Genomic DNA, 9,598 nt, shown 5'->3' on the forward strand with positions numbered 1-9,598 from the left:
AGAAGAGTCCGGACTGGGGTTCCCCTGACGAGGTGATAGCACTGCAGACGCGCGTTCAGAGCATGTCAACCAAGAAAGTCAAGCTCGTTGATGTGATCCGGGTGATGCTGGTTCGCTGGATCCTTCCGTGCCAGTGTCGAAGCCGTCCTCTGTGGGAATTCAACCTGAAGAAGGATCAGACCCTGGTGAGGCTCTTCGAGATTACTCACGAAGGCGCATGGAAGTTGCTCTTTAAGGGCAACGAGAAACCACCAACCACGGATTCAGACCATGGTCATGATTGTAAACACCCCGCCAGTGAGGTATGCTATTTTTTGATGTATCCCCAACTTAAGGCGCCGGAGAAGAAGGCCAAGGGGGCCAAGAGTGGCCCCCGTCGCAAGGGCACTTCAGATGTGACGTCCGAAGACGACGAAGCCCATTCCTCAATCCCTAAGGACAATGGCGAGGAAGAGGAGGAGGAGGAAAACAACCCTCCCCCTGAGGAGAGGAAGAATAAGAGGGCAGCTTCGGCGCATCCGGATGCAGAAATGCCCAAGAAGGGGAAGAGCGTCCCAGCGGTCAACATTGCATGGGACATTGATAGCAGCCTGGAGAGACACCCCCGCACTAAGCCCCAGGCCGCATCGTAAGTGATACGGCTCACTCATGCGCACATCCGGCCTTTTCTCTTCATTATCATGACATAGTTAATTGTGCTATTGCAGTCCGGCCCGCGACCTCATCCAGCGACCCTCATCTGGAGGTATGTTGGCTCCATCGGAGATGGCGAGCATGTCGCCACCGCCTACTTATTCGCCCAGGGCCGGGGACGACACCGAAGTGTTATCCCGGAGGACCGCTCCGAGCCGGGGAGGAGCCCAGGACGCTGTCCGAGAGGTGCCACAAGGTGAGACCTCCACTACCAGACACATGGGGGAGTCGATCCCCATGGAGATTGGCGTAGAGGGCCACATCTAGTTTGGCCCTCATCCCAATACGATTCCGGAGGCCCATACGGCTCTGGGGTCGGGCGAGCAGCCCCCTTTGAAGGAGGGGGATGCGCCGCTTCCACCGGTGGCCCTTGTCCATCCAGGGGCGCCGGATAACCTGATGGAGGCGCTTCGAGGCGCCTCTGTCATGGACAAGCACCGTGTCCTTATGGGTGCGATGATCGAGAAAATTCAGTCCGCCAAGAGTGGACTGAAGGAAGCCTGCAATAGCCTGTTGACAGGTTTCGAGGTAAGAAAAAGAGAAAAAACCCGTGTAGCCAATAGCCCATGAGACACTGTCCGGTGTTCGGCAAGAATAACCAGACAGAGGATCAATCTTCTGTTGTAGGATACTAATGTAATATGAATGAATAAGCAGGCATCGCTGTTGGCCGCGACCTCCCATGCTGTCGACGTCTCTGAGCTAAGGCAGAGGCTGGAGCGGACCGAGAACGAGCTCGGCGAGGTTAAGGTTCGGCTCCAGGAGAAGCAAGGTGAGTAACAACTTGCTGTGTGTTTTAGAAAGAATAGGCGCTGTATATTGACCGCTGCGTCATAATATGTGCAGGAGCCGCGACCGAGGTCGAGGCCCTGAAGAAGGCCCTGGGCGAGGCGGAGGAGAAGGCTGTCCAGCAGCAAGCCGCTCGTAAGAAGTCCAAGGCCCGGGTCAAAGAGATCCAGCAGGAGCTCCAGGATGCGGTCAAGAAGTGCGAAGCCTTGGAGCATGATGCGTCGGTTCAAGGGACCAAACTCGCCAAAGCTCGTCAGAGCGGGGAGACCGCACGGAATGAGGCCCAGGCTGGCCTCCAGGAGATCCAGGAGGCCAAGAAGATTACGGCGGGTAAGGCATTTAAGATGCAAAGCAAGTATGCGGAGAAGGAGTACCTTTTACTAACCCAGGTTCGGAGTTCCCCAGGAGCATTTGTGGATTTACCACACAGTGTATCAGACACCGTGGAGTTCTACTGAGCCGAAGGAGGGGGTTCTACGGAGAAGCTATTCTGGTCGCAGCATGCGGCGCCAGAGCATCCCGTGTCCTTCACCGATCAGGTGAAACAGCTGGTGGAGCTGCATAGGGTGGCCGAACTAGCCATGAAGGATTTCATAATCCAGCTATGGCCAGCCGAAGCTATGCCAAGCAGCTACTTCGGACTCATGAGGCAGATGGTGAACGCCTGTCCTCGGCTGGACGTTGTCAAGCGCTCGGCCTGCATTGAAGGTGTACGCATGGCCTTCGCCCGTTGCAAGATGTGGTGGGCGAAGATGGACGCCGTCGAGGTGACCAGAGGGCCACCAGAGGGCAAGGAACACCGCACACCCGAACGGTATTTTGCGGCTGTCCTGGAGGGTTCTCACCTTGCGACAGCACAATGCTTGCAGGATATTGTATTTGAATAAATGTTTTCATGTTACCTTTGCCTTGTATTAGAAGAACAAAGCTTGTTTTGTAATGTAATATTGTTATGCTTTGAATTGTTTCCTACTGTGCAGCTGTGTTGTATGTAATCTTAGGGTTGGCCAGCCATCGGCTTCTGCCCTCACGTAGCTAGTACGGAGGTGTTCGGGGTGGAATCTAAACAATCTTGATCCAATTATATGGTCCTTGAAGGAGTTGTTTAGCGCGACGAACAAGGCAATTAGACTGTACGGCTTAAACGCCCTCACTTAGCCATAGGAGTTTTATAATAAAGCGTAGGTGCAGCCCCTGGTTCAAACTAGGATGCTGTCAGCATCTAATCGAGAAGTGCTGATCTTTCGCATAACACGGAAAAAATCTCCAACTATTTGTGACCCTCGAACAGCTGACCGGCTCTCGTCGTATCATGACAGTCAGTTTTCGACTTTCTCTACTGAGGTGCTCATCTAGTCAAGGCCATGGCACAATCGCAATAGTTCTCCCTTTACTACCCTAGCCGATTTAGCGGAACGTAGGGTAGCAAGCACAGGAGCCGGGTAACCCAACTATTGACCAAAGACATGATTTGGAGCCAATGCATATAATGCTAAATTCGGGGTGCCGAACTTATCTTTAGGGATTGTTCGGGCTTTGTTGTCGTATCTTGGGGCGATGGGGAGCCCCTGGCAAATATGAAACGTACCAGAGTGTACGACGGCTAAGTAATATAAAGGAAAACAGAGGGAGAACAGAGATAGGGTCCGGAGCCCTTGAACTTAGATCATGAACTGTTTCCTTTATAGTTGGGTTAATGCGTCCAAGCGCATTGGTACAAAATAATGCAATAAGCAACCGGCTATTTGACATGCCATACCCGAATTTTGGGGCGACTGGCTCTACCGCGTATACGTCCCTAAGTGCTCGCTTGCGCTCCCTTTTGCTGATGTGTGTAGCATATATCATGTTCACCATTTTGACTTGAGGGGGAGATTTCTTCTGCCCTCCAGTGTTCGGCTGCCGGGGCTCTTCGTCGTCCTCACTTTGTGATCCCTTTTCTTTGTTTTCGGCATTTAACTTGCCAGCCTGTTTGAAAACCCAACAGTCTCTGTTGGTGTGATTGGCTTGTTTGTCTGGGGTACCATGTATGTGGCACGGATGATTGAGTATGCGATCCAGGTGGATGGTCCCTCATTGTTCCTTTTGTAGGGCTTATTTCGCTGTCCGGACTTGGAGCCACTGAATCTAGTGTTAACGGTGGTGTCATCGGTGTTATCGCCACTGCTTCAGCATTTGTGTCTGTTGCGCCGGAACTTTCCGGAGCTGTTCTTGGCCTCGGAGGGGCCTGTCTCGCTGGCTGTGTATTTGCTACGAGCCAGCCAGCTATCCTCACCCCCGCAAAAGTGGGCCATGAGTGTCGTAGGGGCTGCCATGGACTTCGGCTTTTCTTGGCCGAGGTGGCATACTAGCCATTCGTCACGGATGCTGTGTTTAAAGGCCACTATGGCTTCGGCATCCGGACAGTCAACGATTTGGTTCTTTTTGGTTAGGAACCTAGTCCAGAATTTTCTGGCTCATTCTCCAGGTTGTTGAACTATGTGGCTTAAGTCATCGTCATCGGGTGGCCCGACATATGTACCTTGGAAGTTGTCAAGAAAGGCCTCTTCCAAGTCCTCCCAGCTGCCGATGGAATTCTCAGGCAGGCTATTCAGCCAGTGTCTAGCTGGCCCTTTGAGTTTCAGTGGGAGGTATTTGATGGCGTGGAGGTCGTCTCCATGAGCCATGTGGATGTGGAGAATAAAGTCCTCAGTCCATACTGCGGGGTCGGTTGTTCTGTCGTATGATTCAATATTGACGGGCTTGAACCCCTCGGGGAATTCGTGATCCAGCACCTCATCTGTGAAGAAGAGAGGGTGTGCGACGCCTCTATATCAGGCCGCATCACGGCCCACCTCTGATGGAGTGCGTCTGCGGTTATCGGCCCGGGTGTGACTAGGTTTGTCATGCCCGAATAGGTAGCCGTCATCCTGAGTCGGGAAGCGTCCTCGTGATCCGTAGATTGATCTGGTGTGTTCTGCTCTACTGTCCAGCTCCTGCCGAAGGTCGTATGTATGGTCCCAAGCTGTTATGTCCCTGTTTTTGCGAGGTGGTGGGGCGGGCTGTTGTTCGGCCTGAGTTGCCGCTTTATCCCGACCGCGGGGTGGTCGGTCCGCCGCACTATCCCGACCGCGTGGTGGTCGGTCCGCATTGCGTGAGGGAGGTATGGGATTTGGTGCCTCCTCATCGAACTAAGGTAGCAGTCTACGCTTTGGGTAACTCTTGGCAAGGCGCTTGAGGCCGTATTCTTCGGCTGCTAGGACATCAGTCCACCTATCAATGAGCAGGTCTTGATCAGCTTGAAGCTGCTGTTGCTTTTTCTTCAGGCTTCTTGCAGTGGCTATTAGCTGGCGCTTGAAGCACTCCGGCTTGAGGCGTGCCTCAGGCACGATGAAGTCCTCATTGTCGAGGCTCTCATCATCCTCAGAGACTGTACAATAACTATCATCGTCTGGGTCATTGGGCATGGTCTGATTATCAGGGTTATCTTGCCCGTTGTCTTGTTCCTCCTGTTCGGATGCAGCCCCGACAGGGTCTTCATTGTTTTCGGCATCGCCCGGAGTACTATTCTCCCTGGTGTCAGTATTTCCGTCATCTGAGCGATGAGGCTTAGAGCGGCGTTTAGGGCACCGGTGCTTGGACTGTGTCTCGGAAGGTTTATTCGCAACTGGATCTCCTTTTTCATCGTCGCTAGCTTTTTTAGGTGTGTCCACCATGTACACATCGTATGAAGAGGTGGCCGTCCAACGTCCAGTAAATGGCGGGTTTTGGCCTTGCTCCTAGTCGGCATTGTCGTCCATACCGTCGATGTCTTTGGAGCCGTAATCGAGCACGTCGGTTAAGTCATCGATAGTGGCTATGAAGTGGGTGGCAGGCGGGAAACAAAATTTCCCATCATCAGCCTCTAGCTCGAACCGAACATAGTTCGGCTGTGAGTCCTTTTCCAAGGACAAGTTCTTTAAAGAGTGTCGGTGTCAAAACCGGCGGATCTCGGGTAGGGGGTCCCGAACTGTGCGTCTAGGCCGGATGGTAACAGGAGGCAGGGGACACGATGTTTTACCCAGGTTCGGGCCCTCTTGATGGAGGTAAAACCCTACGTCCTGCTTGATTAATATTGATGATATGGGTAGTACAAGAGATCTACCACGAGATCAGAGAGGCTAAACCCTAGAAGCTAGCCTATGGTATGATTGTATGTTGTGATTGTTGTCCTACGGACTAAAACCCTTCGGTTTATATAGACACCGGAGAGGGTTAGGGTTACACAAGGTCGGTTACAAAGGAGGAGATATCCATATCCGTATTGCCTAGCTTGCCTTCCACGCCAAGTAGAGTTCCATCCGGACACGAGACGAAGTCTTCAATCTTGTATCTTCATAGTCTAATAGTCCGGCCAATGGAGATAGTCCGGCTGTCCGGAGACCCCCTAATCCAGGACTCCCTCAGTAGCCCCTGAACCAGGCTTCAATGACGATGAGTCCGGCGCGCAGTATTGTCTTCGGCATTGCAAGGCGGGTTCCTCTCCAAATTCTGTGTACCTGTCGAAATAATCTCCGGTTTCTTGTGAATGTTTGTACTCCTTGGCTTCTACGCCCAATAATGGCCACTTTCCACGTGTCGAGCGAATGTGAAGAGCTAGGGTGTTTTCACATTTACCCCCGAGCTGTGTGAATGAGCCGCCTATTTAAAAAGACGAGGATTCAAATCCAAATCACACCATCCTCCCTTGGCGAGCCTTCATCGGAGCGCACCCGACAGAGATACATTCCATCATGGCCGGTCGACACAGCTCCTCCTCTCACACCCCTAGCTCCAAGCCTGGAGATTGGGAGAGATGTTCTGTCCCGCACAGCAAATTAGTGATGCTTCAGTCCAAGGGATTTCTTCCCCCGGCGTGCATGGTCCCGGTTCGAGCCGGGCTCGCCACCTATAATGGCGGAGAGCAAGCGGAGAGCCTTCTCAATCCCTCCAAGGGAGAGCGGGTATGCCTTGTCCCTTATTTGGTAAGAGGGCTCGGATTTCCAATCCATCCGTTTCTTCGGGGGCTCCTGGAGTTCTACGGCCTCCAGTTGCACAATCTTACGCCTGCCTCCATGCTGCATATTGCGGGATTCGTAGCCCTTTGCGAGTTGTTTTTGGGCTGTGAGGCTCATTTCGCTCTGTGGAAGAAGCTGTTCTGCCTTGTGCCCCGTTCTCAAAAGGGGTCAATATATCAAGTGGGCAGAGTCGAAGTGTGGCGTGTTGCCGGGACCGGATACCTGTCTAGAACCCCAAAGAAGACGTCCAAAGACTGGCCTTCAGAATAGTTTTATATAGAAGACGTCCCCCTCCCAGATCCTATTCGGATCGGCCTTCCTGAGTTCCACAGCGCCCCTTTGAAGAAGCGTCGGAGCTGGCGTCCATGGAGCCCCCTGGAGGAAGATGACAGGGACGTTCTTTACCTAATGAGCCGGATAAGTTTTTTAGCTCGATCCGGATTGACCATGATCGAGGTCATGGCCATATGTATCATGCGGGGGGTGCAGCCACTTCAGTATAGAGGCCACCCCATGTGGGATTTCAACGGGGAGGATGATGCCACCCGCTACGGCCGTAAAGGGCCGGGATCGGTTGCTGATCTAACAAAGATCTTATCCACTTTGTACAAGGGAGAAGAGGAGGAATTCCTTCGTGTCAACCCGCAGGGCGGATTTTCTATGTACAATCCTCTGAGCTGGGTAAGCGGAGACCTTTTCTCGCCCATCCGTTTCATATTTCCGCAGTTAAGTATTCAGTCTAGCGATTTCTACGCAGGAATTGCGCCAGGCTGTAAGGGAGATAAACAACCCCCCTCCACAACCCAAGGACCCTGGACGGTCCCTCGACCCGGCCTCCCAAGAGGATCCGGACATATCCATGGAGCTGATTGATGGGGTGTTTTACCAATCGAGCAATGACAATGCTTTGGTGGCCATTACGGCCGATTACCCTAGGCTAGTTCCAGCCTCACACGTGACTAAGACCGAAGTCCCAGTACTTCAAAAAGGGACCCGTCCTCGCGTGTTTTTGATCGCCGTATAACAGCCACGTTTTGCAGGGGAGGTCCTCGAGGCAGAAGGCCGAGCCTGCGGCGACTGGCCAACAAGGGGCCGCGAGGCCAGGCAGGCTGAAAAGACCCGCAGTCCGGATTGAGACACTGGCGCAGCAGTACGGCGCACCGTCTTTATTGCAAGACATTATTCTCAGAGGCATATTAATGCCCATGCCTTCTTTTCAGGAAAAAGAGCGCTCACCGGACTATACCCGGAGAGGCTGCCAATCGCGCCTCCACAAGCCAGGCTCCAAGGTCGGATTCGGAGGCGGGAACGAATGCAAGGCGTGCACCAGATGCTCCTCCGACAGAGGATGCGGATAAACTGTCCGCCACCCATTCCGAGGTGGAAAGTGCCATGAACCACAGGCGTCGCCGGACTGTTCTTCGTGACGCTTGTTTCTCCCAAGAGGCATTGGATGCCTTCAACTCGAGAGACGCGCACCTCCGTGCTGCTCAAAATGGTCTAGCCAGAGCCACGGAGCAGTATGTAAAAGACATACGGGTGAGAAAATTTGGTGATTATATATATATCAGTAGCCCCTGAGACTTGAAACAGTTAGGATAACTGATTTAAGGGTCATTTGTTATGCAGGTTCTTACAGAAAAGAATACTCACTGTCCCAGGAGCTGTAAGAGTGCAAAGCCCAACTTCAGGCCACACTGGCCGCGGCAGGGGAGCCCAAAGAGACCCCCTCTGGTAACATATCCTTCAAATGATAAGTATCATATAGAATGCAGCGTGTATGCAGATCTGACGATAAAATTGCATATGACACTGGAGTAAATCCGGATAAGCAGCAGCTCCAACGCCAGCTGAAGGCCGGTGAGAACGTGCTTACGAGGGTGAGGCAGGAGAAAAATGATCTCCAAGATGCCAACACCAAGCTGGGCGTGGAACTACAAGATGTTCGCGCCCAACTGTCGGACTTTGTTAAGGAAAATCGGCGGCTTCGACGCGGCATATTAGTAAGTGCTTGAACGAACTTTGAAAAAGAGTTCGGCGAGGAAGCTGGCTGACAGAGTTATGTCTGTAGGTATGCTAACAGGTCGTCCTGCCGAGGAAATGCCCGGTTCAACGAGTGACCTTCTTCCCGAGCTCTCACAGCTGCACGAACGAGTTCGGCAGGTGATGCAAGGCGTCGCCCAGGCCTTGTGGCCATCCATCTCCATACCCGAAGGCCTTGGAGAGCTTGCAGAAAAGCTAAAAGGAGCACGGCGGCGCTTCCAATTATGGAAGATATTGGCCTGCCGTCAGGGCACCAGGGAAGCCTGGGCAATGGTGAAGACACGGTACACGAAGGCTGACCCGAACCACATGGCCGAAGTCGGACCTATGGGGCCTGATGGGAAGGTGATCCCTGTGAGCTTAGTGTACAGCCAAGTAGAATTGGCCGCAAAGTATTCCCAACAGGACTGTAGACTAGACAGCCTATTGGATGGTATTGAAGAGGAATTCAACCAGTTAAATTGACTATGTAATTTTAAAGTGACATGTATAATGCCTTCTAGCCGGATTGTAGATCGTTTGTCATGGCGGAACTTTTCGCTTCAACCTCGGGACCCGACAGTCCGGAGTGTATCCGAATACCCTCTCGGTTATGTAAGAACCAGGGAATGCGTGGAGACCAGGCGTAGGGGTCATTAGTGCTTTATCAGACAAGTGCCCAACTAGTTATGTTATATTACATGGGTAGTAAGAAACATCTTCCAGGGAGAATAGTTCCGTTAAGGGTTCCTTTCCCTGGGTAAGCATGCCCTAAAGTGCATGTCTGAACTGCGATAAGAAGCGCAGAAAAATCATCTGGGGACAGATATGAATAATAAAAGACATCTTTTGTTCACCAACCGAATATTCCCTTAAGAATGCTAGCTTTCAGCTTCACCCAGTCTGAGGTACACGTCCGGCTGACCCGGCGGTAACAATCGCAGAGGTGCTCCCCTTATGCCCTAGCCGAATTAACAGGAACATAGGGCATAAATACAAGAGCCATGCAACCCAGCTTGGCCAAAACTTAAGTCATATCGATGCATATCATGGTGAAAAAAGGTACATGCGGAAGTATA

The sequence above is a fragment of the Triticum aestivum genome, chromosome 4A (genome assembly GCF_018294505.1).
Source record: "Triticum aestivum cultivar Chinese Spring chromosome 4A, IWGSC CS RefSeq v2.1, whole genome shotgun sequence".
Lineage (NCBI taxonomy): Eukaryota > Viridiplantae > Streptophyta > Magnoliopsida > Poales > Poaceae > Triticum > Triticum aestivum.